A 9,227-nucleotide genomic window follows, 5' to 3' on the forward strand; every position below is an offset into this window, starting at 1 on the left:
ATTAAGTGCTTTAAAGCCAATTAAATGCCTGTTCCCTCTCCTACTTAGGCTTTGAGCCCCTTCTGGGACAGGGACTGTGTCCAACCTGATTAACTTGGATGTACCCTAGCGCTTACAACAGTGCTTGACAGTAAGCGCTTCACAAACGCTCTAACAACAATAATAATGATAAAACCTATAAAACCTTATTTTTCAGACCACATAACCTCCCATCTAAAAGTCAGCCTTGCACCGCTTATTTTTTAAACCTACAGTCGCTAAAGATTTGCTCACCAACAATATCGCCCTTCAAATGAAAAGTACACGCTGGTAAACTCTAAGGACCAAAAAGTTTACTTTATCCAATCAATCAATCCATCGTATTTATTGAGCGCTTACTGCGTGCAGAGCACTGTACTAAGCGCTTGGGAAGTACAAGATGGCAACATACAGAGACGGTCCCTACCCAACAGCGGGCTTACAGTCTAGAAGGGGGAGACAGAGAACAAAACTAAACATATTAACAAAATAAAATAGACACCAGCAGCTTTAAAACTACGTGGGGAACAAGGTGACCAACAATTTCTAACACAGGAAAATATTTTGCACATTTAAAGGCGTCTGTTGGGGGGGGAGAGACACACCCTGAAAATGGGCATATGCCCCAAATCCTACAGGTCAACTAAATCAATTGTATTTATTGGGCACTTGCTCTGTTCAGAGCACTGTACTAACCGCTTGGGAGAGCTCAATATAGCAGAGTTGGTGGACACGGTTCCCTACCCACAAGCCAGTAAATGTCACCTAAATGATGACGGTATTTCTTAAGCACTTACGATGTGCCAGGCATTGCACTACGCGCTGGGGTGGATACAGGCAAATCGAGTTGGGACACAGTCCTTGCCCCGTATGGGGCTCACGGTCTTCATCCCCATTTTCCAGATGAGGTAACTGAGGCACAGAGAAGTGAAGTGACTTGCCCCAGGTCACACAGCAGACAAGCGGTGGAGTCGGGATTAGAACCCATGACCTTCCGACTTCCAGGCTGGTGGTCTAGCCACGGATCTCTGCCAGCTTCACCTGGTTCCCAGCCCACCCGGCTCTGGATCCTCCCTGGTTTCCTCAGGCGTCGATTCATTCATTCAATCATATTTACTGAGCGCTTACTGTGTGCAGAGCACTGTACTAAGCATTGTCAGAGCACTGGCAGCACTGTCAAAGCACTGACACCACTGTCAATTAATAATTGTTGGTAATACCATTATTATGATTATTACCAGTAACAAACTGCATCATCATCTAGCGCTTAGAACAGTGCTTGGCACATAGTAAGTGCTTAAGAAATACCATCATCATTATGACGATGATAATTAATAAACTGCATCATCATCAGGAGCATCACGATGATGGTGATTAATAACAAACTGCAACATCATCCAGCGCTTAGAACAGTGCTTTGCACATAGTAAGAGTTTGGGAAATACCATGATCATGATGATGATGATTAATAACAAACTGCATCATCACCCAGCGCTTAGAACAGTGCTTTGCAAATAGTAAGCGCTTAACAAATCCCATGATCATTATTATGATGATGATGATGGTGATTAATACCACACAGCACAATTGTTACCAGCGCTCAGAACAATGCTTGGCACATAGTAAGGCCTTAACAAATACCACCATTATTATCATTATTCACAAATACCATTATTATGATTATTACCAGTAACAAACTGCATCATCATCCAGCGCTTAGAACAGTGCTTCGCACATAGTAAGCGCTTAGGAAATACCATGATCATTATGATGATGATGATTAATAACAGCATCATTATTGCCAGCCCTTGGCACATAGTAAGGGCTTAACAAATACCAGCATTATTATCATTATTCACAAATGCCATTATTATGATTATTACTATTAACAAACTGCATCATCATCCAGCGCTTAGAACAGTGCCTTGCACATAGTAAGCGCTTAAGAAATACCATGATCATTATGATGATGGTGATTAATAACAAACTGCATCATCATCTAGCGCTTAGAACAGTGCTTTGCACATAGTAAGCACTTAAATACCATGATCATTATTATGATGATGATGATGATTAATACCACACAGCATGATTGTTACCAGTGCTCAGAAGAGCGCTTGGCACATAGTAAGGGCTTAACAAACACCACCATTATTATTATTATTCACAAATACCATTATTATGATTATTACCAGTAACAAACTGCATCATCATCCAGTGCTTAGAACAGTGCTTTGCACATAGTAAGCGCTTAGGAAATACCATGATCATGATGATGATGATGATTAATAACAAACAGCATCACTATTACCAGTGCTTGGCACATAGTAAGGGCTTAACACCACCATTATTATCATTATTCACAAATGCCATTACTATGATTATTACTATTAACAAACTACATCATCATCCTGCGCTTAGAACAGTGCTTGGCACATAGTAAGCGCTTAAGAAATACCATCATGATGATGATGATGATTAATAACAAACTGCATCATCATCCAGCACTTAGAACAGTGCTTTGCACATAGTAAGCACTTAACAAATACCATGATGATGATGATTAATACCACACAGCATGATTGTTACCAGCACTCAGAACAGCGCTTGGCACATAGTAAGGGCTTAACAAATACCACCATTATTATCATTATTCACAAATACCATTATTATGATTATTACCAGTAACAAACTGCATCATCATCCAGCGCTTAGAACAGTGCTTCGCACATAGTAAGCGCTTAGGAAATACCATGATCATGATGATGATGATGATTAATAACAAACAGCATCACTATTACCAGCGCTTGGCGCATAGTAAGGGCTTAACAAACACCACCATTATTATTATTATTCACAAATACCATTATTATGATTATTACCAGTAACAAACTGCATCATCATCCAGCGCTCAGAACAGTGCCTTGCACATAGTAAGCGCCTAAGAAATCCCGTCATCATCATGATGATGATGAATAACAAACTGCATCATCATCCAGCGCTCAGAACAGTGCTTGGCACATAGTAAGCGCTTAACAAATACCATGATGATGATGATTAATACCACACAGCATGATTGTTACCAGCGTTCAGCACATAGTAAGGCCTTAACAAATACCACCATTATTATCATTATTCACAAATACCATTATTATGATTATTACTAGTAACAAACTGCATCATCATCCAGCGCTCAGAACAGTGCCTGGCACATAGTAAGCGCCTAAGAAATCCCGTCATCGTCATGACGATGATTAATAACAAACTGCATCATCATCCAGCTCTCAGAACAGTGCTTGGCACATAGTAAGTGCTTAGCAAATACCATGATCATTATGATGGTGATGATTAATACCACACAGCATGATTGTTACCAGTGCTCAGAACAGCGTTTGGCACATAGTAAGGCCTTAACAAACACCACCATTATTATCATTATTCACAAATACCATTATTATGATTATTACCAGTAACAAACTGCATCATCATCCAGCGCTTAGAACAGTGCTTCGCACATAGTAAGCGCTTAGGAAATCCCATCCTCATTATGATGATGACGATTAATAACAGCATCATTATTGCCAGCCCTTGGCACATAGTAAGGGCTTAACAAATACCACCATTATTATCATTATTCACAAATGCCATTACTATGATTATTACTAGTAACAAACTGCATCATCATCCAGTGCTTAGAACAGTGCTTGGCACATAGTAAGCGCTTAAGAAATACCATCATGATGATGATGGTGATTAATAACAAACTGCATCATCATCCAGCTCTCAGAACAGTGCTTTGCACATAGTAAGCGCTTAGCACCATGATCATTATGATGGTGATGATGATGATTAATACCATACAGCATGATTGTTACCAGCGCTCAGAACAGTGCTTGGCACATAGTAAGGCCTTAACAAATACCACTATTATTATTATTATTCACAAATACCATTATAATGATTATTACTAGTAACAAACTGCATCATCATACAGCGCTTAGAACAGTGCTTCGCACATAGTAAGCGCTTAGGAAACACCATCATCATTATGATGATGATGATGATTAATAACAAACTGCATCATCATCCAGCGCTCAGAACAGTGCTTTGCACATCAATCAATCGTATTTATTGAGCGCTTACTGTGTACAGACCACTGTACTAACTGCTTATTAAGCGCTTAGGAAATACCATGATCATGATGATGATGATGATTAATAACAAACAGCATCATTATTACCAGCACTTGGCACATAGTAAGGGCTTAACAAATACCACCATTATTATCATTATTCACAAATGCCATTATCTGCAAACTGCATCATCATCCAGCGCTCAGAACAGTGCTTGACACATAGTAAGCGCTTAAGAAATACCATGATCATTATGGTGATGCTAATGATGATGATTAATACCACACAGCATGATTGTTACCAGCGCTCAGAACAGCGTTTGGCACATAGTAAGGCCTTAACAAACACCACCATTATTATCATTATTCACAAATACCATCATTATGATTATCACTAGTAACAAACTGCATCATCATCCAGCGCTTAGAACAGTGCTTTGCATGCACACAGTAAGCGCTTAAGATATATCATGATCATTATTATGATGATGATAAATAACAGCATCATTATTGCCAGCTCTTGGCACATAGTAAGGGCTTAACAAATACCACCATTATTACTATTATTCACAAATACCATTATTATGATTATTACCAGTAACAAACTGCATCATCATTCAGCGCTTAGAACAGTGCCTTGCACATAGTAAGCGCTTAAGAAATACCATGATGATGATGATGATGATGATTAATAACAAACTGCATCATCATCCAGTGCTCAGAACAGTGCCTTGCACATAGTAAGCGCTTAACAAATGCCATGATGATGATAATTAATACCACACAGCATGGCTGTTACCAGCGCTCAGCACATAGTAAGGCCTTAACAAATACCACCACTATTATCATTATTCACAAATGCCATTATTATGATTATTACCAGTAACAAACTGCATCATCATCCAGCGCTTAGAACAGTGCCTTGCACATAGTAAGCGCTTAAGAAATACCATGATGACGATGATGACTAATAACAAACTGCATCATCATCCAGCGCTTAGAACAGTGCTTGGAACATAGTAAGTGCTTAAGAAATATCATGATGATGATGATGATGATGATGGTGATCAATACCACACAGCATGATTGTTACCAGCGCTCAGAACAGCGCTTGGCACATAGTAAGGGCTTAACAAATACCACCCTTATTATCATTATTCACAAATACCATTATTATGATTATTACTAGTAACAAACTGCATCATCATCCAGCGCTTAGAACAGTGCTTCGCACATAGTAAGCGCCTAAGAAATCCCGTCATCATCATGATGATGATGAATAACAAACTGCATCATCATCCAGCGCTCAGAACAGTGCTTGGCACATAGTAAGCGCTTAACAAATGCCATGATGATGATGATTAATACCACACAGCATGGCTGTTACCAGCGCTCAGCACATAGTAAGGCCTTAACAAATACTACCATTATTATCATACAAATACTACCATTATTATCATTATTCACAAATGCCATTACTATGATCATTACTAGTAACAAACTGCATCATCATCCAGCGCTTAGAACAGTGCCTTGCATATAGTAAGCGCCTAAGAAATCCCATCATCATGATGTTGGTGATTAATAACAAACTGCATCATCATCCAGCGCTCAGAACAGTGCTTGGCACATAGTAAGCGCTTAACAAACACCATGATGATGATGATTAATACCACACAGCATGATTGTTACCAGCGCTCAGCACATAGTAAGGCCTTAACAAACACCACCCTTATTATCACTATTCACAAATACCATTATTATGATTATTACCAGTAACAAACTGCATCATCATCCAGCGCTTAGAACAGTGCTTCGCACATAGTAAGCGCTTAGGAAACACCATCATTATGATGATGATGATTAATAACAGCATCATTACTGCCAGCCCTTGGCACATAGTAAGGCCTTAACAAACACCACCATTATTATCATTATTCACAAATACCACTATTATGATTATTACTAGTAACAAACTGCATCATCATCCAGCGCTTAGAACAGTGCCTGGCACATAGTAAGCGCCTAAGAAATCCCATCATGATGACGATGATGATGAATAACAAACTGCATCATCATCCAGCGCTCAGAACAGTGCTTGGCACATAGTAAGCGCTTAACAAATCCCATGATCACGATGATGATGATGTTGATGACGATTAATACCACACAGGATGACTGTTCCCGGCGCTCAGAACAGCGCTGGGCACATAGTAGACGCCCACCACCCAGCATCACCTCAGAGGGCCCGAGCCGCCATGCTTCCCGCCATCTACCTGTCCGCGCGCCGCCTCTCCTCTCCCGCGCCTTCGGCCCCAACGGTCGCGCGCGCAGGCGCACGAGGCGACGCCCGCTTCCGCCCGGCGCGAGACGCGCGGGAAAACCCCCCTGCCGGAAGTGACGAAAGGCAAGGAGGGGCCCGCCCCCCTCCCCGTCCCGCCTTTCTCATTGGCTGGCCCCCGCCCCGCCCCCTGCTCCCCATAGGCTCGGGCTCTGGCCCCGCCCCGCGCGCGCTGCTCGGAAGAGCCAATCCCGACGCGGGACGGGAGTTCGAACGGCTTCGCCGGCGCGTCAATCAACCGACGGCGGGCGACTGCGCAGGCGCGGGGACTCCCGCTCGTCCTCTGGTCACGTGGCTCAGGGGGGAGAGAGAGGACGCGGGTTCGAATCCCACCTCTGCCACTTGGGGATGGTGGGATTTCAATCAATCAATCCATCGTATTTATTGAGCGCTGACTGTGTGCAGAGCACTGTGCTAAGCGCTTGGGAAGGACAAGTTGGCAACATAGAGAGACAGTCAATCAATCAATTGTATTTATTGAGCACTTACTGTGTGCAGAGCACTGTACTAAGCGCTTGGGAAGTACAAGTTGGCAACATATAGAGACAGTCAATCAATCAATCATATTTATTGAGCATTTACTGTGTGCAGAGCACTGTACTAAGCGCTTGGGAAGGACAAGTTGGCAACATATAGAGACAGGCAATCAATCAATCAATCGTATTTATTGAGCACTTGCTGTGTGCAGAGCACTGTACTAAGCGCTTGGGAAGTACAAGTTGGCAACATAGACAGTCAATCAATCAATCAGTCGTATTTATTGAGCACTTACTGTGTGCAGAGCACTGTACTAAGCGCTTGGGAAGTACAAGTTGGCAACATAGAGAGACAGTCAATCAATCAATCAGTCAATCGTATTTATTGAGCGCTTACTATGTGCAGAGCACTATACTAAGCGCTTGGGAAGGACAAGTTGGCAACATAGAGAGACAGTCAATCAATCAATTGTATTTATTGAGCACTTACTGTGTGCAGAGCACTGTACTAAGCGCTTGGGAAGTACAAGTTGGCAACATATAGAGACAGTCAATCAATCATATTTATTGAGCATTTACTGTGTGCAGAGCACTGTACTAAGCGCTTGGGAAGTACAAGTTGGCAACATAGAGAGACAGTCAATCAATCAATCAGTCAATCATATTTATTGAGCACTTACTGTGTGCAGAGCACTGTACTAAGCGCTTGGGAAGTACAAGTTGGCAACATAGAGAGACAGTCAATTAATCAATCGTATTTCGTGAGCGCTTACTGTGTGCAGAGCACTGTGCTAAGCGCTTGGGAAGTACAAGTTGGCAACATATAGAGACAGTCAATCAATCAATCAGTCAATCGTATTTATTTAGCGCTTACTATGTGCAGAGCACTGTACTAAGCGCTTGGGAAGTACAAGTTGGCAACATATAGAGACAGTCAATCAATCAATTGTATTTATTGAGTGCTTACTGTGTGCAGAGCACTGTACTAAGCGCTTGGGAAGTACAAGTTGGCAACATATAGAGACAGTCAATCAATCAATTGTATTTATTGAGCGCTTACTGTGTGCAGAGCACTGTACTAAGCCCTTGGGAAGCACAAGTTGGCAACATATAGAGACGGTCCCTACCCAACAGTGGGCTCACAGTCTAAAAGTTGTTAAGCGCTTACTATGTGCCAAGCGCTGTTCTGAGCACTGGGGAGGTTACAAGGTGATCAGGTTGTCCCACCGGGGGGACCCACAGTCTTCATCCCCATTATACAGATAAGGCCCAGAGAATAATAATAATAATGATGATGGCATTTATTAAGCGCTTACTATGTGCAAAGCACTGTTGTAAGCGCTGGGGAGTTTACAAGGTGATTAGGTTGTCCCACAGGGGGCTCACAGTCTTCATCCTCATTTTACAGGTGAGGGAACTGAGGCCCAGAGAAGTTAAGTGACTTGCCCAAGGTCACACAGCTGATAAGTGGCGGAGCTGGGATTTGAACCCATGACCTCTGACTCCAAAGCCCGGGCTCTTTCCACTGAGCCATGCTGCTTCTCTAGAGAAGTGAAGTGACTTTCCCAAAGTCACACAGCTGACAGTTGGTGGAGACAGGATTTGAACCCATGACCTCTGACTCATTCATTCATTCATTCAATTGTTTTTATTGAGTGCTTACTGTGTGCAGTGTTCTCTGTCTCCCCCTTTTAGACTGTGAGCCCACTGTTGGGTAGGGACCGGCTCTGTATGTTGCCAACTTGTACTTCCCAGGCGCTTAGTACAGTGCTCTGCAGGCAGTAAGCGTTCAATAAATACGATTGAATGAATGAATGCAGAGCACTGTACTAAGCGCTTGGGAAGCACAATCAATCAATCAATTTATTGAGCGCTTACTGTGTGCAGAGCACTGTACTAAGCGCTTGGGAAGTCCAAGTTGGCAACATATAGAGACGGTCCCTACCCAACAGTGGATATATATATGGACAAACATATATACATATATACAGGTGCTGTGGGCAAGGGAAACATATTAACAAAATAGAATAAATATATACGAGTAAAATAAATAAATAAATAGAGTAATAAATACGTACAAACATATATACAAATATACAGGTGCTGTGGGGAGGGGAAGGAGGTAAGGCAGGGGATGGGGAGGGGGAGGAGAGAGAGAGGAAGGAGGGGGTTTGCGATGATGGTATTTGTTAAGCGCTTACTCTGTGCTAAGCGCTGTTCTAAGCCCCGGGGAGGTTGCAAGGTGATCAGGTTGCCCCAT

At 42.2% G+C, this 9,227-nt stretch overlaps 1 protein-coding gene across 4 annotated transcripts in view; it reads right to left on the minus strand.

Annotated features, from left to right (window-relative positions):
• The window catches only part of VRK1 (VRK serine/threonine kinase 1), a 72,903-nt gene extending 66,401 nt beyond the window's left edge, over positions 1-6,502 (minus strand). For 3 of the 4 annotated variants that reach the window (XM_038747878.1, XM_038747905.1, XM_038747913.1), the window contains exon 1: positions 6,427-6,502. The gene's annotated coding sequence lies outside the window, so the exon portion shown is untranslated. Of the gene's footprint in view, positions 1-6,388; positions 6,406-6,426 lie in introns of those variants that run through there. The other variant, XM_038747888.1, reaches the window with a different exon arrangement.
• Positions 6,503-9,227: the final 2,725 nt, after the last annotated feature.

The sequence above is a fragment of the Tachyglossus aculeatus genome, chromosome 1 (genome assembly GCF_015852505.1).
Source record: "Tachyglossus aculeatus isolate mTacAcu1 chromosome 1, mTacAcu1.pri, whole genome shotgun sequence".
NCBI classification, from domain to species: Eukaryota; Metazoa; Chordata; class Mammalia; order Monotremata; family Tachyglossidae; genus Tachyglossus; species Tachyglossus aculeatus.